At 34.7% G+C, this 22,672-nt stretch overlaps 1 pseudogene; it reads right to left on the bottom strand.

Moving 5' to 3' along the window:
* Positions 1–24: 24 nt before the first annotated feature.
* On the bottom strand, positions 25–917 carry LOC121024934 (60S ribosomal protein L6-like; annotated as a pseudogene).
* Positions 918–22,672: the final 21,755 nt, after the last annotated feature.

Below are 22,672 nucleotides of genomic sequence, written 5' to 3'. Positions count from 1 at the left end.
TTAATTAGGTTCTTTGTAAGAAATTTAGAACATCAATTTGAGAAGATAAACTCCTTTTGTAAGAGAAAACACAGAGCAGAGGCAGCCCTGAAGATGGAGAACAGCTTTGATTTTGGGCAGAATTTACGAGTCCACAGCTTTCTAATCAACCTTGTGCTGCTCTGTAATCTATTTCTCTTTCTTTGTGTTGAAGATCTCACCTTCCTGCTGTCTGGGTTTCCACAGCTTCTTCATCTTGAAGTAAGCAGAAGTGAGGTGTTTTGAGATTTTCACACTGTTGATAGCAATTTTGGCCGAAGTGTCAATGATACATTTCTGGTGTATTCTATGTAGAGGAACTCATTTGGGGGCCAGAGGGCCAGTCACAAGTAGCAAGCCATTGCTCATTTGCGTCAGGAAAACCACCCTCTTGCCTATGTGTTGCCCAGTGAGGATGATCAAAATGGTCCCAGGAGTGCTGAGTGCTAAATCTCAGCATCCACCCATCTTACATGCTGACTGAAAGGGTTTTTTTTTTTTTTTTTTTTTTTTTTGTTGTTGTTGTTTGCCATGGCTCAACAGTTTTTGAGGCACATCTTCAGCAGAATAATGCTTAGGCATTTTGCAAAGTTTAACCACTCTGGTACCACCATTCTTGTCATAACCAACTGGCTTTGTGACAGTAGCAAAAATTTTCTCTTTCTTCTTCTTTTCAACCCTGGATTTCACTGCTGAATGGCCTTTCTGGAATACATAGCCAATGGGGAATATCTGCCAATTCCACTGACTAGGACAGGGATTCTGTTACACTGGGGTTTCCCCTTCTTTGGCATTTTAGCTTTGAGGCTACTCTTCTTAACATTGCCACCAGCAACAGCCTTCTTGGCTTCAGGTTTCTTCTCCTTAGTATCCGGCTTCTCAACTTTTTCACCCACCATCTTGCGAGATGAGAAAGATGACTCTATAGGAATCAATATTAAACTTGTACAGCTCAGCCTACTCAAAGGATGAGGAAAATGAAATAAAAATAATAAGCACCCAGAAAAGGCACAACTTATGTTGTTACAGCCATATTTATTTATATAACAATAATCATTTTGAGAATAGCAGTGACTAGAGTTTGTCCCTTGTGTGAGTTATTAGCCTGAGAAACATAGGCTTGTAATTATTAAGGAGGAAATAGGCATGGAATTTAGACAGAAAGGATGTTCAATCAATAAATAAGTATCTATTTGGAGAGTAAGGGCTTACAATTACATTTATTTATTATTTATTTATTTATTTATTTATTCTCAAGTTAGTTAACATACAGTGTAGTCTTGGCTTCAGAAGTAGAACCCAGTAATTCATCTCTTAACATATGACACCCAGTGCTCATCCCGAAAAGTGCCCTCCTTAATGCCCGTCACCCATTTAACCCACCCCCCATCAACCTTCAGTTTGCTCTCTGTATTTAAGAGTCTGTTAAGGTTTGCCTCCTTCTCTGTTTTTATCTTATTTTTCCTTCCCTTTCCCTGTTCATCTGTAAGTTTCTCAAATTCCACATATGAGTGAAATCATATGATATCTTTCTCTGACTGACTTATTTCACTTAGCATAATACACTCTAGTTCCATGCTGTTGCAAATGGCAAAGTTTTCATTCTTTTTGATCACTGAATAGTATTCCATTGTATGTATACACCACATCTTCCTTATCCATTCATCAGTTAGTAGACTACATTACACTCTGAGTCCAACCAGAAAGAACAATATTCATCAAAAAAAGTGTTTTAAATGGCATGGATTAGATGCCATTAGTACAAATATACCTCAACAATTCTAATGGCAGGAAATCTTTATAAGGTACTTTAAATTTGAGCTTTTCTATCAGCTATACTAAGTGAAGAATCCTTAGTTGTGCAAAATCATTTAGGAGTCTGGAGTCTGCAAATGTCAATGAATTGAGGGGGAAGGCATTTTCAAATCATTGCTACTCAATGTTTGGTCCCCAGACTAACAACACAGGCATCATTTGGGAGGTTATTAGAAATGCAAGCTCACAGGTCCCACCCCAGTCAGCTGCATGGAATCAAAATCTGCACATTAACAAGATCCTCAGGTGATTTATATTAAAGCCTAAGAAGTGCTGCTCTGGTTGTTAGCTGGGAGTTGGATTTGCCTGATTTCAAGCACCAGAATCATGTTTCTAGAAGCTAAATCTCAGCATCCACCTTTGTAGTTCTGACAGCCAAACTATTATGAGATATAACTGCATCCCTACTGTGCACCTAGCCAATTATCAGGCCCTTAGAGAGGAACAAAAGACAAGGTCCCCCTCCCCTCCAGTATTCTCAAGAGTGAATCCTCTGGTTGGAGGAAATATAAGCGCCAAGCCAGTGCCTGCCTGCCTACCCTAAATTACTCTACCATTCCCCAAGAGTGCATTCCTATATGTACACCTTCACCATTATCCAGTAACATTTGACTTCAGACTAGCTGAAAAGATTGATGAAGCTCTCTGAAGCAAAAAAACAAACAAAACAAAACAAAACAAAACAAAAAACAAAAAAAACCCACAAAAAACAAAAACAAACTTCAAGCATTATTTCATCTTTCTTCAAGCTAAACACAATATACCCCTTAATTCTTATATTTAGGGTTGTCTTTGACCTCCTCCTCTTCTTCTAAATGTTTTCATTTCATTTCCAAAGCACTATTGAGGTAAAGCATTGCCAAAATATCTCTCCTAGTTTGAAATAAAATATTAGGACTTCACAGAAAGTTTAAATGTTCCACTCAGGGATCAAAGTATCAGTCCCCAAACACTGGACTGCAGTGAGAATATTTCTCACCCTCCTATATGACTTAAAAAAGCAACAAACACACAAACACATGCATGAACCTGAATTAATAGCAAACACTGGGTGTAATTTTAAGTGGATACTCTAGATGGTAGCATTGTGCATATTATTCTTGTACTTCTCTTTATTGCTTCCCCAATTCATCATTTTATACATCAGGAAAGGCATATGTGTGGAAGGGAGATAGAAGTCATATATTAATAGGTATCCATACGAGGTGAAAAATAACAATGATATAATATTTCCAAAATTCTATTGCTTCTCAAGTCAGCTTTACAACTCTCTTTTCTTCATTGCTCAAATTCTCAGAATTGCACTCCCAAACCATTGACTTTACTGCCTCACTTTCATTCCATTTGCCAAACTTCTGCAGTCTGATTTTGTCCCCCTCACCACCCAAGCCTACTGAAATCATTATTTCTTTAATATCTCCTGTGGTCTCCTGGTCCCTAGATTCAGATGCCTCTTCTTAGGGCTCATCCTAATTTATTTCTCCAAAACATTTACAAAGTGATTACCTCTTCTTTTTTCTCACAATTTTTGCAAGTTCTTTATTTTGAAAATTTTCAAAATATATAAAGTTGAAAGAATACTACAGTGATAAGCCATACAGCTTTAACTTAACTTCACAGGTTAATGTTTCACCACATTCCTCCATCCTTCATTCCCTCTCCCTCCTCCCCTCCTCCATCTCTCTCTCCCTTCTCCTCTATTTCTCTCCAGACATCATGACACTCTAATACTTCAGCATACATTTTCTAAGTTGCAGATATCATTACACTTGAACTCTAGATTTTTTTAACATTCATCTCCTAAGAATAAGATTATCCTCCTTCAATACTCTCCTTGAAACTCTTAGCAATCCTTGCCTTCTCTTGATTCTCCTACCTCTGACCACACCTTTCTAGATACACAAGGCAGAGGGCAGGAAGGCATGAAGAGTCTGGTCCTGGCTCTGCCACAAACTGGCTCTGTGCTTTGAAAGAAAAACATTTTCCTAAATTATCAAAGTAATATATGCTCATTGTAGAAAATAGGGAAAATACAAGGTTTAAAGAAAATAAAAAGTATCTAAATGTACCATCTAGAGATGATTTCATTTTTTTAGTATTTACCAATGCATAATATATTTTATATAATTGAACTGATAAAATAGATACAATACTGTATCCTGTTTTTTTATTTAACATTGAAAAGAAGCACTAAAATTCTTCACAAAACATTTTTATTGGCTGTGTATTATTTTATTGAATATAATCTTAAAGAAAAAGTAATGCTTCATTTTTTAAATGAGCAAAGCGTTAAACAGACAATTTATAAAAGAATACAAATGGCCAAAGGTTCATGAAAAAGTATCCAACGTAACTAGGGATCAAAAGTAATTTCAAATTAAATACATCATTTTCACCTACCAAACAAAATGTTTTAAGAAAAAAATTAATAACCAAGGCTGTAAAAAGATATGAGAGAACAGATATTTCATAAATATTGCTGATTAAATTAAAATTAGTATAATTTTTGGTGAAATTTAGCAGTATATAATTTTAAAACCTTAAAAACACACATACACTTTAACCAGCAAATATACTTGTAGGAATTTATTCTAATAAGAAAGTTGTGCAATTGCACCACCATGTATGCACAAAGATGCTCATAGCAGGGGGATTTATTACAGATTGCTTCCAATTCATTGTTAAATAAATATAACATGGAACTAACTCAGTATATTATGGTACAGCCGTACAACAGAATACTAAGCAGCCTTTAAAGTATATTGTTGTATTAACTATTAATAGAATTCTGAGGAAGTAATAAGATTATGTGAAATATTTGGTTTTCTGTGTTTGACATTTGTATTCTTTGAGATATTTTTCAATTAGCATGCATTACTTTTGCAATTAATGGGAAATAAAGATTTTTTAAATGTTGTAGAAATATACTTATTACCATGAAATACGTTAACAATAAACTGATAATGAAATAGTCATTTATAGAAAACATGTGTGATGCTATCATTAACAACTTTAGTAAGATGCAATTTATACACCATAAAATTCACCCATTTAAAGTACAATTCCACAGGGTTTGGTATACACTATAAAATTTACCCATTTAAAGTGCAATTCCACGGGTTTTGGTATATTTTCGGAGTTGTAAAAACAATCACCATAATCTAATTTTAGGGCACTTTCATCATTTGTAATTTATTCCTTTTATGACTGAATGATATTCCATTGCATGGATATATGATATTTTGTTTATCCATTCATCAGTTGATGGACATTTGACTTCTTTCCATTTCTTACCTATTATGAATATCCATGTCATGTGCAAGATTTTGTGTGGACATATGTTTTCCTCTCTCTTGAGTATATAAATAGGAGGAGAATTGCTAAATCCTATGGTTAAACTATGTTTAACATTTCAAAAAACTGTCAAATTGTTTCCCATAGAGTCTGGACCATTGTACATACATACCAGCAACGTATTACGGTTCCAATTTCTTCACATCCTCACCAATACCTGTTGTTATTTATCTTTATTATTATAGCCACTCTACTGAATATGAAGTGGTATCACTTTGTGTTTTTTTAAATGTTCATTTATTTTGAGATAGACAGAACGCACAAGCAGGGGAGGGACAGAGAGAGAAGAGAGAGAATCCCAAGCAGGCTCCGTGCTGTCAAACACGGAGCCCAATGTGCAGCTCAATCTCACAACTGTGAGATCATGACCTGAGCCGAAATCAAGAGTCAGGCACTCAACCGACTGAGCCACCCAGGCACTCCATCACTTTGTGGTTTTGATTTGCATTTATTTTTGACTAATGATGTTGAACATCTTTTCATGTGTTTATTAACCATTTATATATGTGTTGTCTTTTTTATCATTGAATTTTAAGAGTTCTTTATATCTTCCAGATACAAATTCCTTGTAATGTATATGACTCTGCAAATATTTTCTTCCAGTCTGTGAGTTGTCTTTTCCTTTAGTGGCTGGTGCTTTTGGTGTCATATCTAAGGAAACACTGCCTAACCCAAGGTCATGAACATTTACTCCTATGTCTTCTTGTAAGAGTTTTACACTTTCAGCTCTTACATTCAGGTCTATGATCTAGTTCAGGTCTATGAGTTAGTTTTTGTAAATGGTGTAATGTAGGGGGTCCAAATTCATTCTTTTGTATGTGGATATCCAATTGTTTTAGCACTATTGGTTGAGAAGACTATTCTTTACCCAGAATATTATCATGGCTACCTTGTCAAAAATCAATTGATCATAAATATTAGGGTATTTTTTATGGACTCTTAATTCCATTCCATTGATCTATATATCTATCCTATGCCAGCACAACACTGAATTACTATTTGTAATCATATATACATATGAAGAGAAAAACAATCTGAAAACAGATACACCAAATTATTAAAAATAAAATATTCTATTTGTATGGCTGTACCATATGTACTTAACTACTTCTTTCTTGTTAGGTATTTTAAACTGCCTCCACATTTTCACTATTATAAGTAACATTGTGATGAGCACCCTCCACAAATCTACTCTATTTCAGATTACTTCCTTAAGGTAGATTCCTACCAATGGACTCACTAAGTCAAAAGTAAGAATATTTTTAAGATTCTAGGAGGGAGGGAGGGAAGGAAGGAAGGAAGGAAGAAAGGAAGGAAGGAAGGAAACATGCTGAAATTACATGATATCTTCGTTCATTTACATTCCCAACAAGATGTGTTACTTGGAGCAAATCACTTATCTTCTCTGTGCCTCAGGTTTCTCATCTGTTAAAAGAGGTTAGCAATGCTAGCCCTCTTTTGTTTACAAAGATGCTGTGAGAATCAAATGAAATCCTCAATACAACAGAGCTTTCACAAGTTTTAAAAGTGCTACAGGCATATAGAGCACTAATATTTCTGTTTATTTTGTCCAAATATATTCAATAAGCATTTATTGAACACCTATTTCCTATAGAGAACTATGAGAGGCACAAAAATGAAAAAAATAAATTTAAAAGTGAAGAAAAAATCCATTTTTGAAATAGAAATGTATTGACTGGATTATAAACTGCTGGGAGGCAGAAACCATATCTGGTAAAGGATATAAGAAAACTTGTAGTACAAGGGAATGTAATAGATGTTATAAACAAAACCCTTTTGATTCACAGAAGATGATGAGATTAATTTTATATGGGGAAATTAGAAACACTTCTCAAAAAGGTAGTACTTGCACTAGGAATGAAAATTTGATGGGGTTATCATGTTGTGTCCTCAAGATTTATGGAGAAAATAGTAATTCTGTAAAGAGATGTTTCTTGTCTTTTCTATTTCTAATTCTGTTTCTGATTTGTTTTTCTTATTATTTTTCCCAGAGTTAAGGTTTTATTCAACTAACTAGAAAGTTAGCGTTACTGTATCAGGCCTGGAATGGTTACAGACACTTGTTGATGGTCAAATAGAATACAGAGACTTGAGTATGCCTTCCACAGCAATTGTACTCTAGCTTTTTAGACAAAGGAAAAGGTTTATTTGTATAGTTTAACCTCATCCCCCATATCAGGAGATGTAAAAATAATGGACTTTGATCAAAAAGGGTTTTATTTCTTGTGACCTTAGTCTTATTACTATCACAATAAAAATGTACTGTTCTTCAATCCTGTCAACATTGTATTGGGAGGCAATTATTCACTTCTGCATGTTTTGCAAGCAGAGGGACTGCATGTTTTGCAAGCAGAGGGACTGACTATATTTTCAAGAACGTTTATAAAGCAAACATCCATGAAAGATAGAAATAGCATCTTCCTCTGAAGTAAAGGGCAGATTTGTTTATTGTCCAGTATAGTGTAAGTTTTCCTCCCACTCTGCTCTCATAGATAGGATTCCCTAGCCATACAACCTTCCTTATCAAGGGGACAAAGCATAGCTCCTGCTTATCCCAGAGTAGGGGGTTTCAGTTCCCTGCCATCCTGAAGAATTATCCAAGCAAACTAATCACATCTTCCCACAGGAACCAAGGGGAACCTCACAGGGTAGATGCTACAAAAGTTGCCTTCCACAGCCCCTGATTGTTAACTCGGTCCCTGTGTGCAACTCGATGTGCCCTGCAAGGCGTGTGGTATTTTCCTTGTCTGGGCTGTGAGTGTATGTGAATAATAAACTGCTGTGGATCTCATCTGTCCAGTGTCAGGTGTCATGTGTTTGGCCATCCCGTAACCCTAGAGTAGGATTTCCTCACTCACCAATAGGGTGCAGAAAAGGTGACTAAAACTAGTTATTATACTAGTTATACTTCTATTATACTATATTATACTTCTAGTATAATAACAATAATGTTTCCATTTAAAGTAAAAGTTAAATAGTTCAATGTACAGCCCATTATAATTGAGTTCCCTAAATGCAGGATTCCTCAGCTATGATGCAAACCCACTGTGTACACACATTCCACGCAGCCCCCTCTATATCACTCTGTGGGAAAGGAGGGGTAGGCATGGCAAAGGGGATCTGATATTGAATATGAAGCTCATGCTGCTTGCTGTGCAGTGAGTAGTGATGTCCTTTGTCTCTGACCCAGGAGTTTCCATATCTTCTGCTATCATCCATGAAAATGGCATGCAATTAAAGTCTTGGATCTTTCACAGTCTTGACACATTGTACAGCCTGATGTAACTACCTCACAGTGTTTTCCTGAGTGTCTTTTCCTTATTAATCAATCAATGCAACTTTCAATGGTTCTGAGTGGTGCATGGTCTGGTTCAGTTCAAGTTAAAGCCTTTAGTCAATCTTGTTCACTGATATCACAAGTTTTCTTTCTTGTAGATTATGAAAACCTACAATGTTGAGTATCACTGGCTGAAAAATGTCATTTATACCACTGGGGCACTGAAATCACTGACTGTTGCCTCCAGTAAAAGAGTCCTAATTAAATAAAGATGGAAATTATTGGGACATACAAAGATCTTATTGTTAACCAAGTATCCATTTTCAGATCTACACAGTAGGGACAAAAGTTGCCATAACACAAAAAGAATTCACAAATGAACTAACCATAGTAAAATTAGGTGCCATTTGAACATCCTCCTTGACTAGAGTTAGTGTCTACCCCTGGACATTGCAGCAATGGTATTTATTTGCCATAAATATCCAACAATGCATGGTGCAAATTTCAAAGTGAAATTGAAAATTTGCAAAATATATAGAAATATGAAGTAGATAAAAGATGTTGGTAAGTTACTCAAATAACTCACAAAGTCATTGGCAAATGATGATCTGACAGATCACTTAACAATTGAAGAGGAGAAAATGGACAAGGATGATGATAGCATTGACATTCCAAAGAGATTTGAATGATAAAAGCTTAAGAGAGTTCCTTGGAAAAAAATGATGCAGCTTTCAAACATTTTTGCAAAAATGACCCTCAAATGAAAGTCAAAAGTGAAAGGTATTATAATGCTATCGCATAAGTTTGTCAGCAAATTACACCCCCAAAAGCAAAACATTGTCCTTTGTTTTAAGAACTAGAAAATAGTTTGAGTCTGAATTAAGTTAAATGTAAAGTAAACTGCTTTTCATAATTGTTCCTTTCACTTTTGATTTAAAATCCCAATAAAACCTTTTATTTTTCCACCATTATCATGAAATGTCCCTTATTTTATGTACATTTTCTTTAAGTGCCTTTTTCTGCTACCAGTTTCTCCTAGATAATCAGAACTCCCTGTGATTAGTTAGCATTCCACTATATATATATATATATATATATATATATACATATATATATATATAATGGATTATCACTCACCAATCAAAAAGAATGAAATCTTGCCATTTGCAACAACATGGATGGAACTAGAGTGTATTAAGCTAAGTGAAATAAATCAATCAGAGAAAGATAAATATCATATGATTTACTCATGTGCGGAATTTAAGAAACAAAACAGATGAACATAGGAGAAGGGAAGGAAAAATAAGATATAAGGAGAGAGGGAGGTAAACCACAAGAGACGCTTAAGTACAGAGAAAAAACTGAGGGTTGTTGAAGGAGTGTTGGGTGGGGTGATGGGCTAAATGGGTGATGGGCATTAAGGAGAACACTTACTGGAATGAGCACTGGGTGTTATATGTAAGTGATGAGTCACTAAATTCTACTCCTGAAACTATTGTTACATTATATGTTAAATAACTTGAGTTTAAATAAATTTTTTTTAAAAATAAGCAAAGATGCAAAATACAAGGTTAATATACAAAAGTCAGTCACTTTCGTATACACCATCAATTAACAAGAGGAATTTGAAATTAAAAACATACCGTTTACACAAGCATCAAAAAAATGAAGTACTTAGGTATAAATCTAACAAAATATGCACAAGATCTACATGAGGGAAACTATAAAACTGATGAAAGAAATCAATAAAGAATTAAATAAACAGAAGGATATTCCATGTGTATGTATAGAATGACTCAATACTATCAAGATATCAGTTTTTCCTATCTTTATAGATTCAGTGCAATCCCAATCAAAATACCAAGACACTATTTTGTGGATATTGACAAACAGATTCTAAACTTTATACAGAGAAGCAAAAGACTCAGAATGGCCAACACAGTGCTGAAGAACAAAGGTGAAGGACTAACACTACTAACTTCAAAACTCTCTAATAAAGCTACAGTAATTAAGACAATGTGGAATTGGTGAAAGAATAGACAAATAGGTCAGTGGAACCTAATAGACACTAATGGACCAACATAAATATGGTCAACTGATCTTTGACAAAGGAGCAAAGGCAATGCAATGGAGCAAAGATAATATTTTCAACAGATGGCACTGCAATAACTGGGCATCCATATACCAAAAAACAGAAAAGAAGAAAAGAAAAGAAAAGAAAAGAAAAGAAAAGAAAAGAAAAGAAGAAAAGAAAAGAAAAGAGAAGGAAAGGAAAAGAAAGGAAAGGAAAGGAAAGGAAAGGAAAGGAAAGGAAAGGAAAGGAAAGGAAAGAAGTCTGGACACATACCTTACAACCTTCGCAAAAGTTAACTCCAAATGGATCATAGACCTAAATGTAAAATTAAAGTCTATAAAAATTCTGTAAGATAACATAGGAAGAAACTTAGATGACGCTGGGTATGGTAATGCCTTTTTAGATACAACTCCAAAGCACAAGCCATGGAAAGAAATAATGAATAAGCTGGATTTTGTGAAAATGAAAATCTGCTATGTAAAAGACATTGTCAGAAGAATAAGACAAATATACTAGGATAAAATCATTGTAAAATACATATATGATCAAGGATTGTTATCCAAAATAACAAGAAACTCTTAAAATTCAGCAATAAGAAAACAAACATACCAATTTAAAAATGGGCCAAAAATCTTAACAGACCTCACCAAAGAAGATATACAAATGGTAAATAAGCATATGAAAAGATGTTCCATATCATATGTCACTAAAGTAATATAAATTAAAAGCAACAATGAGATTTGACTACACACCTATTAGAGTAGCCAAAATCCAGAACACTGATAACACCAAATGCTGACCAGGATATGGAGCAACAGAACTCTCATTCATTGCTGGTGGGAATGCAAAATGGTACAGCTACTTTGGAATACAGTTGGACAGGTTTTTTGTTTTTTTTTTTTTGTTTTGTTTTGTCTTGTTTTTTTACAAAACTAAACATACTCTTACCATGTAACCCGGCAATTGTACTTTTCGGTATTTACCCAACACAGTTGAAAACATGTCCATAGAAAAATCTGTACACAGATGTCTATAGCAGCTTTATCCATAATTGCCAAAACATGGAAGCAACTAAGATGTCCTTCAATAGGTCAATGTATAAATAAACTGTGTATATCCATCAATGGAATATTTTTTAGCACTAAATTAAAATGAGTTATTAAGCTATGAAAGGAGGAATCTTAAATGCGTATTATTACTAAGTGAAAGAAGTCAATCTGAAAATGCTACATATTATATGATTCCAACTATATGACCTTCTGGAAAAGGCAAAATTATTGAGATAGTAAAAGAATCAGTGGTTGTTCACAGCTAGCCGGGAGGGAGACAAGGATAGGTGCAGCAGAGAGGAGTTTTAGGGCAGTGAAAGTATTCTGTATGATACTATAATGGATACATACCACTATACACTTGTCAAAACCCATAGTATGTACAACATCAAGCATGAATTTTAATGTAAACTATAGACTTTGAATGATGATTATATGTCCATGTAGGCTCATCAATTGTAGCAAATGTACTGTTCTGGTGCAGGATTTTGAGAGTGGCGGAGGTTATGCATATGTGAGTACAAGGGGCATATGGATAACCTTTGTACCTTCCACTCACTTTTGCTGTGAACCTATAAACTGTTCTAAAAATAATTTGAAAAACACTAAACCAATAGGTAAAGATATAAAAATCATAGAGAAAAGATAATAAAATTTAAGCATCAATCTGGTGGGTCTAACATCCACATGATAATCAAAGTTCAGAAAGAGAAAATATAGGGATGAAATTATCAAATACATAGTGCAAGAAAATTTTCCAGAATTGAGGAATACAAGTCTCTAGGGTACTTGGTGAGCCCACCAAATGCCCAGCAAAATGCATAAAAAGAGACTGACCACTATGATTTTTTTTTTTATCATCAATAGCAACTGGTCTGTAGTAAGCTCATGTTGACAAAGATATAGCTCTTTTTCAGTAGCTCTAGTTTAAGGCTTGGGAAGCCATTTCAGCCACCTCAGTGAAGCTTTCATTAGAATTAGTTGTCTGAGCCATGTTGCTAATAAGGTCCCAGTTATGGGCCCAAAGTCTGGGTGGGCCATTCCATTTATTCTGTTCCCTGGCAAGCCTCTTAGCACTGAGCATGAGGGAGGAAGAATTAGAAAGTACAGATGGATCAATACAAAACCACCCCAAGTATGAAAAAAATACTCCAAATACCTGCCCTAATGCAAGTTCTGTACCTTCATATAAAAAAATGCAGCATCCTCATTTTGGATAACCAAAAGCTACCAATTGTTTTATATGGTTAATTACTATCTACACGGTAGGCCAGATCTGGACTTTGAACTATTCTCTGGAGGAGAAAATAGTTGGATTCTCTGTGTTTTGGTGGATTCCTAGTTTTCTCTGTTAACATAACAATTCAAGCAAGAGCCCAAAAGTAATTTTTCAGGCTAGTATTTCCAGGCACATGAAATTTATATGCCAGTCAGATTTATTGTAATAGGAATAGAATGAATTAAGTCAGCTGCTTCTAGATGATGTTTCTGATTGATTTTCCAGAGCACCTTGGAGACTGCCCATTTATCTCCTACTGTTCTCAGTTAAAAAAAAAAATTTAAAGCTCTTTGGCCAGGCGCATGCTATTTTCCACCCATCCTCTTTGGCACTTACTACTACCCAGCACCACATGTTCTTTTCACCCAAATTGCTTGACTTTACCACGTCTCTCTGAGGTTTTATTCTCCCTACAGTCATTGCTTTTTTGTAAAATTCTCTTTGAATGATCTATTTCTTTTCTTGTCTCTTTCTTTCATGTTCATTTTCTAATGAATCTTTTAGTAAAATCTAATAGGCCTATTTAGAAAAAAGATCAGTAGTAAGAAAAACATCTCCTACTCCAGAGTTTTCTCCCATTTCAAAACATGATATTCTCTTTATCTTGGAGAGTTTTTTTTTTAAGTTTCAAAAGTGAAAATTAATCAAGACACAGTGAGGAGTCCATTAAGCTTTCTTATCTTTTGTAAAAGGCAGTCACTAAGTTGTCCAAAGCTGATACTCCTTGAATATAAGTAACTTCTTTTTTTTAAGCAACTGCTTTCTCATTGGTCTCTGTCTAAGCACTCTGAGTAGAATCCTCTCTATAAAATGAAGAAACTGAGAGACAGAGGCTCATGATTTGATGAGGGTCACATGGCTGGTCAGTGGCATTCAGAAATAGCCTGGTAAACCCAGTATGCCAGACAGTCTTCCCACTCAATTGTAAATCATTTAAACTCAGATTTAAGTATAATACCTTGCCTTGGTCTCAGTGCTACAGCAGTCATTTTATTGTTTCTGGCAGCGATGAGGGGGAAAAATGAAAACTAATACAGTGGTTAAAAGTTAAATCTTTTTAACAGACTAAGCTTAAAAAGAAACTCACTATTTTCCTTCAGTTCTTCCTTTTGCACACCAGACTTGGTACTACTTGAAGAACATATGAAAAATCATTAGTTTATCTTCTCTGGGGATAACAATCCCTGCTATAGTAGGAAATAGTATATATAGTAGCTTTGGAAATAGAATCAGAAGACCTTGGTCTGGTCTTCCCTGTGTCACTAACTAGCTGTGTTACTGTGGGCAAGTTGTTTCATGACTCTGGCCTTGAGTTTTCTTAAAATAAAATAAAGTAAAAATAAAATCTCTAAGTTCACTTTAGTCCCAACTTTCCTTGATGCTATGATCAATTAAAAAAAACCCTCTGTGAATAAGCACATGAAGTAAATAGTGAATTAAGAAAAGAGATTAGGGGCGCCTGGGTGGCTCAGTTGGTTAAGTGTCTGGCTTCAGCTCAGATCATGATATCACAGTTCATGGGTTTAAGCCCCACCTCAGGCTCCATGCTGACAGCTCAGAGCCTGGAGCCTGCTTAGATTCTGTGTCTCCCTCTGTCTCTGCTCCTCCTGTGCTCTCTCTCTCTCTCTCTCAAAAATAAAAATAAACATAAAATTTTTTTTTAAAAAAGAAGAGACTTTTTGGTCAGAAAAAAAGATAATGCACAAAGAAAAATTCAAAGAGCCATGAAGCTGAAAAGTATCAGAAGCTATTAATAACCTAGGAATAGATTTAGATATTGTTTGATATGTCAGTCATTTTATAGAAAACCTCAAGACATGGATTAGATGGTCAATTTCCACCCCTAAATTCCTCTTTTGTTTAAGTTGATGTAGTTACTGATCAAAAGGGATATAAGATAGATCAAAAGCAAGGAGTCTTGACCTTAAGAGACGAAGAATATAGAAAGATGAAACCTGACCAATAGAAGATCTTAACACTACTTAATAACTCATACAGGAAGGGAATCATTATTTTAACCAAATGCTAATGACGTCATTGGAAACATAACAGAATGTTTGACAATTGGCATTTTTTGAGGCTGTGCACCCTTGTACCCAAAGTTAGCCAAATAAACTCATGTTGCTATAATCAGTGTCTCTTTTCAGTAGGTCTCATCTCTGTTGCATTCGAGTAAATGAGTCAGCTTAACTAACTTTTAGAAGGATGCTTCCTCCAGGACCATGCTTTTCAAATTTAGGTGTGCATAAGAATTACCTGACGGAAGTTGTTAGGATGCAGATTCCAGGGTACCACTCCTGGGGTCGTGATCCAGTAGTTATGTAATTTGTACCTTTAACTAACCAATTTGTACCTTTAGAAATATTGCTGGTGATGCTAATGCAAGTCAAAAAATAGTTTGAGAAACTCTGGCATAAAAAGAATAGATCAGACCTCTTCTACCCGGAACCTGCTTATATATGACCTGTCTTCCAAGCAAAGAATCCCCTACAGTAAGTTTTCTACTATATCAAAAAGCTTAAGTAATATGCAGAAAATTCAGGTGTAATTCATATCCAAAGATACTATTCAGTGACTCAAATAAATATAGTTTACTGATTATCTCCTCTGTCTTTATTTAGTATCTGTATCATCACCTTTACTGGTTTTATTCGTTAAGCATTTTAACATGCCCTAATCTACCCAAGACATTATTTTACTAAAGTTTGCAGCACCACTGAAAGCATTTCATGTCCCCCAAACTAATGACTACTCTCATTTTTTTGAAACTCTTTCTTCCCTTGACTTCCATAACACTGCACTTTCAAGATTTAACTCTTAGTTTTCTGGCAGTGACTACTCAATTACCTTTGTGATCTCCTTCTTATCCCCATTATTTATGGGATATTGACCTCTGTTCTAGGCCTCATTCTTATTCTAAACACTTTTCTTGGGCAATGTTATCTTTTCAAGGGATTCAATAAATATCTCTTTGTTGACATCTACTAAATCTGAATCTCCAGAGCAAATCTCTCTCCTAAATAAATAAATAAATAAATAACCAACTATCTCCCTGACTTCTCCTCTTAAATAATGTTCAAGGACCTCTACCTCAGCATGTCTAAAACTGAATTTGCAAAACAAAACCAAAACCAAAAACAACAACAACAAAAATTTTCAAAAACCTCAATTTTCAAAACTCGGTAGATCTACTATAAAATCTATCCAGGATAATTTGGCAAAGAAAAGAAATAAAAGCCATCAAATATGGAAATAAATAATTAAAACTATATTTGCATCTGACATGATCCTATAATGGAAAAACCTAAAGAATCCACTAAAAAAGTATTAGAGCTAATAAGTTCAGCCAGGTTTTAGTATGCAAGATCAATATACATAAACCACATGTATTTCTATACACTGTCAATTGATCCAAAAATGAAATTAAGAAACAATTTCATTCATAATAACACCAAAAAAATAAAGTTTTAGTAATAAATTTAGCCAAAAGTGTAAGACTTGTATGCTAGAAACTAGAAAGCATTATTAGAAGACATTAAAGAAGATCTAAATAGGGGCTCCCAGGTGGCTCATTTGGTTGAGCGTCCAACTTCAGCTCAGGTCATGATCTCACAGTTCATGAGTTCAAGCCTTGCATCAGGCTCTGTGCTGACAGCTCAAAGCCTGGAGCCTGCTTCAGATTCTGTGTCTCCCTGTCTCTCTGCCCCATCCCCACTCATGCTCTGTCTCTCTCTGTCTTAAAAATAAATAAAACATTAAAAAAAATTTAAAAATAAAGAAGACCTAAATAAATGAAAATATGTCATCATATTTTTATGGGTTGGAAGACTTAATATTGTTAAAAAGGCAATACTCCCCACATTGATCTACAGATTCAAAAAAATCCCCATCAAAATTCCAACTGCCTCTTTTGCAGCAACTGAAAGGCTGGTCCTAAAATTTATATGGAAATGCAAGGGACCCATAATAGCCAATAGTTTTCTTCTTGTAAAAAAAGGACAAAGTTGAATAAGCCCCATTTTCTGGTTTTAAAACAAGGTGATACTGGCATGAGGATAGACACATAGACCAATGGAATAGAATTGACAGTCCAGAAATAAGCCCAAATCTTTATGGTCAATTGAATTTTGACAATTGAATTTTGACAAGGGTACCAACATCATTCAATGGAAAAGGACAGTCTTTTTAACAAATGGTGGTTTGAGGATGAATGGATAAAGATTTGGTATGTATACAATGGAGTATTACTTGGCAATCATAAAGAATGAAATCTTGCTATTTGCAACTACATGGATGGAACTGGAGGGTATTATGCTAAGTGAAATTAGTCATAGAAAGACAAAAATTATATGTCTTCACTCATATGAAGACTTTAAGAGACAAAACAGATGAACATAAGGGAAGGGAAACAAAAATAATATAAAAACAGGGAAGGGGACAAAACATAAGAGACTCATAAATCTGGAGAACAAACAGAGGGTTACTGGAGGGAGTGTGGGGGGGCGATGGGCTAAATAGGTAAGGGGCACTAAGGAATCTACTCCTGAAATCATTGTTGCACTATATGCTAATTAATTTGGATGTAAATTTTAAAAATATATGGTGGCTTGAAAACTGGATTTCCACATGCAAAAGAATGAATTTGGATCCTTACCTTATATCATATACAAAAACTAACTCAAATGGATCAAAGACTGAAATGTAAGAGCTAAAACGATAAAACTCTTTGAAGAAAACATAGGGATAAATTTTCGTGACCTTGGATTGGACAAGAGTCTTAGATATGACACCAAAACCACAAGCAACAAAAGAAAAAATATATATAAGTTGGAATTCATCAAAATTAAAACTTTTGTTCATCAAAGAGCATTATCAAGGAATAATATGGCCAAATAAGAAGAAAATATTTGCAATTCACATGAGAAACCAGGTATTTGTATTCAGAATATATAACAAAATCTCTTACAACTCAATAATAAAAATACAAATAACCTAATTTAAAAATGGGCAAAGGATTTGAATAGACACTAAAAAGGGTACAATGGCTAATAAGTGCATGAAAAAATGCTAAACATCATTAGTGATTAGGGAAATGTAAATCAAAACCACGATGCAATACCACTTTACATCTACTTGGATGGTTATAATTTTTTAAAAGGACAATAACAGGGGCACCTGGGTGGCTCAGTTGGTTGAGCGTCGAAATTCAGCTCAAGTCATGATCTCAAGGTTTGTGAGTTTGAGCTCCGCGTTGGGCTCTGTGCTGACAGCTCAGAGCCTGGGGCCTGTTTCAGATTCTGTGTCTCCTTCTCTCTCTGCTCCTCCCCCATTCACACTCTGTCCCTCTCTCTCTCAAAAATAAACATTTCAAAAAGGACAATAACAATTTGTGGCAAGGAGGTGGACGAATTAAAACACTCATACATTGCTGGTGGGAATGCAAATGGTACAGCCACTGTAGAAAACAGTTTGGTGGTTCCTCAAAAAGTTAAACATCTAGGGGCACCTGTGTGGCTCAGTTGGTTGAGCATCCAACTTCAGCCCAGGTCATGATCTCACTGTTCATGGGTTCAAGTCCTGCATCTGGCTTGCTGCTGTCAGTGCAGAGCCCACTTGGGATCCTATGTCCTCTCTCTCTGCTCCCCCCCCCCAAACTCTTTCTGTCAAAAATGAATAAACATTAAAAAAAGCTAAATATATATACTGAACGATATCAGATGACTCAGAAATTCTACTCCTAGGTATAATCCCAGAAGAATCTCAAAACATGTTCACACATAAATGTACATCATATTTCATAATAACCAAAAAGTGGAAACAAATCAAATGTCCATATACTAATAAATGATTAAACAAAATGTATGTTCATGCAATGGACTATTGTTAAGCAATAAAGAAGAATTAAGTGTTTATACATGCTAAAATATGAATGAACCTTGAAAAGATTATGCTAAATGAAAGAAGTCAAATACAAAAGGTCGTATAACATATAATCTCATTTATATGAAATGTCCAAAATAGGCAAATCCATAGAGACAAAAATAGATTAGTGGTTGCCAGGGCCTGGGAGAAGGGAGAAATGGTAAGTGATAGTAATGGCTACAGGGTTTCTTTTGCGAGTGATGAAGATGTTCTGGAATTAGTGACGATGTTTGAACAACTCTTGAATATACTAAAAATGACCAAATTGCACAATTATAAATGGTGCATTTTTATGGTTATTAACAATCAATCCACATAAGAAATACTAACAGAACTGCAATTAAATTGAGATATAATTTTTTCAGCCTAAATGCAGTGGCTGCCATCCTTGTAAAGAAAGGGAGATTTGAAGATACACAGATTCACACATGGAGGGAAGAAGGCCATTTGAAGACAGAGGCAAATATTACAGTGGTGCAGCTATAAGCCAAGGAATGCCAAGGATTGCCCAGAGCCATGAGAAACTAGGAAGAATCAAGGAAGACCTGTGAGAGAATAAATTTCTATTGTTTTTAAGTCACCAAGTTTGTGGTTATTTATGGCACCCCGAGGAAACTAATATACCCTACTAAGAATCTATCCTACAGAAATGCTTATAGAAGTATGAAAAGATACTTATAATGCATCAAAGGACTTGTTGCAACATTCTTTATAATGTCAAAAAATAGAGGCCATCCACACGTCTGTCAATAGTGAACCTGTAAATAAATTACAGTATATTCTATTGTATGTGGAATGTCATTTAGCTATTAGAAATGAGCTCTTGTACTGACAAGGAAGGAGGTCTATGATATACTTCTTATTTTTAAGTTTTTATTTTAATTCCAGTTACTTAACATATAGTGTTATAGTAGTTTCAGATGTACAATATGATTCAATAATTCCATACATCACCTATTTCACACATTCCACCACCCACCTCTTCTCTGGTAACTATCGGTTTGTTCTCTACAAGATCAAACAAGGCTGTTCCTTGGTTTGTCTCTCTTTCTTTTTTTCCCTTTGCTTATTTGTTTTGTTTCTTAAATTCCATATGGGTGAAATCATATGGCATTTGTCTTTCTCTGACTTATTTCACTTATCATTATACTCTCTGGATCCATCCATATCATTGCAAATGGCAAGATTTCATTTTCTTATGGCTGAATAATATTCTAATGTATACATATTCCACCTCTTTTTTATCCGCTCATCGGTCGATGGACACTTGGGCTGCTTCCATAATTTGACTGTTTTAAATTAATACTGCTATAAACATAGGGCACTGCATGTATCCCTCTGAATTACTGTTTTTGTATTCTTTGGTAATTACCCAGTAATGTGATTACTGGATCATAGGGTAGTTCTGGTTTTAAATTTTGAGGAACCTCCACACTATTTTCCACAGTGGCTGCACCAGTTTGCATTCCCACCAACACTACAAGAGAGTTACTTTTTCTCCACATCCTCACCAACACCTTTTGTTTCTTGTTTTTTATTTTAGCCATTCTGACAGGTGTGAGGTGATATCTCACTGTAGTTTTGATTTATATTTTCCTGATGGTGAGTGGGGATGAGCATCTTTTCATGTGTCTGTTGGCTATCTGTATGGCTTATTTGGAGAAATGTCTGTTCATGTTTTCTGCCCATTTTTTAATTGGATTATTTGGTTTTTGGGTGTTGAGTTTGATAAGTCTTAAAATATTTTGGATACTAACACTTTATTCGATATGTCATTTGCAAATATCTTCTCCCATTCTGTAGGTTACCTTTTAGTTTTGTTGATTGTTTACTTCACTGTGCATAACTTTTTTTTAAATTTTGATGTAGTCCCAATGCTTACCTTGCCTTAGGAGAGACATATCTAGAAAAAAGCTGCTATGGCTGATGTCAAAGAAATTATTGCCTGTGCTCCCTTCTAGGATTTTTATGGTTTCAGGTCTCATATTTAGGTCTTTAATCCATTTTAAATTTATTTTTGTGTACGGTGTAATAAAGAGGTCCAATTTCTTTCTTTTCTTTTTTCTTTTCTTTTTTTTTTTTTTTTTTTTTTTGCATGTTGCTGTCCATTTTCCCAACACTATTTGTTGAAGATACTTTCTTTATCCCCTTTGGAATTGTTTCTTGCTTTGATGGAGATTAATTGACTATATAATCATGGGTTTATTTCTAGGGTTTCTATTCTGTTCTATTGATCTATGTGCCTATTTTTGTGCCACTACCATACCATGTTGATTACTACAGCTTTGTAATATAACTTGAAGTCCAGAATTGTGATGCCTCCAGCTTTGCTTTTATTTTTCAGAACTGCTTTAGCTATTCGAGGTCTTTTGTATTCCCATACAAATTTTAGAGCTGTTTCTTCTAAACAGCTTCTTATTCTAGTTCTGTGAAAAATACTATTAGAATTTTGATAGAGATTGTATTAAATGTGTAGACTGTTTTGGGTAGTGTAGACATTTTAACAGTATTTATTCAATTTCTTTCATCAGTGTTTTATAGTTTTCAGTGTATAGGTTTTTCACCTCTTTGGTTAGGCTTATTCCTAGATACCTTATTATTTTGGGTATAATTGTAAATGGGATTGTTTTCTTAATTTCTCTTTCACTGTTTCATTATTGGTATATAGAAATGCAACAGATTTTTGTGCATTGATTTTGTATCTTGTGACTTTACTGAATTTATCAGTTCTAACAGTTTTTTGGTGGTCTTTCAAGTTTTCTGTATATAGTCTCATGACATCTGTAAATTGTGAATGTTTTACTTCTTCCTTACTTATTTGGATGCCTTTTATTTATTTTTGTTGTCTTATTGCTGTGGCTAAGATTTGTAGTACTGTGTTAAATAAAAGTGGTAAGAGTGGACATCTTTGTCTTGTTTCTGACCGTAGGTGAACAGCAGCTCTCTGTTTTTTCCCCAATATGGATGATGTTAGCTGTGGGTCATAGATGGCCTTTATTATGTTGAAGTATGTTCCCTCTCAATCTACTTTGTTGAGAGTTTTTATCATGAATGGATGGATGTTGTATTTTGTCAGGTGATTTTTCCTGTGTCTATTGAAATGATCGTTTGGCTTTTATCTTTTCTCTAATTGATGTGATGTATCACATTGATTGATTTGGGAATACTGAACAACCTTTGGAACACAAGAGTATCTCCCCTTTGAACATGGTGAATGATTTTTTAATGTATTTTTGGATTTGGTCTGCTAATATTTTGTTGAGGATTTTTGCATCTGTGTTCATCAGGGATATTGGCTTGAAGTTCTGTTTTTTAGTGGTGTCTTTATCTAGTTTTGGTATCCGTGTAATGCTGGCCTCCTAGAATGAATTTGGAAATTTTCCTTCCCTTTCTATTCTTTGGAATAGTTTGAGAATAGATATTAACTCTTCTTTAAATGTTTCGTAGAATTCACCTGTGAAAGCATCTAGTCCTGGACTTCTGTTTGTTGGGGGGTTTTGATTACTGGTTTAATTTCCTTGCTAGTTATAAGTCTGTTCAAATATTTTATTTCTTCTTGGTTCAGTTTTGGTAGTTTATATGCTTCTAGCGATTTATCCATTTCTTCTATGTTGTCCAATTTGTTGGCATATCGTTTTTCTTAATATTCTCTCATAATTGTTTGTATTTCTGTGATGTTGGCTGTTATTTGTCCTCTTTCATTTGTGATTTTATTTGAGTCCTTTCTCTTTTTTTCTTGATAAGTCTGGCTAGAGGTTTATAAATTTTATTCATTTTTTTCAAAGGACCAGCTCCTGGTTTCTTATTCTGTTCTATTGTTTTTTCAGTTTCTATATCATTTATTTCTGCTCTACTCATTATTA

This window comes from Herpailurus yagouaroundi, unplaced genomic scaffold (genome assembly GCF_014898765.1).
Source record: "Herpailurus yagouaroundi ecotype Mexico unplaced genomic scaffold, PumYag 67383, whole genome shotgun sequence".
Taxonomy (NCBI): domain Eukaryota; kingdom Metazoa; phylum Chordata; class Mammalia; order Carnivora; family Felidae; genus Herpailurus; species Herpailurus yagouaroundi.
The sequence above is the reverse complement of the archived record's forward strand: the minus strand, read 5'-3'. Positions and strand labels throughout refer to the sequence as shown.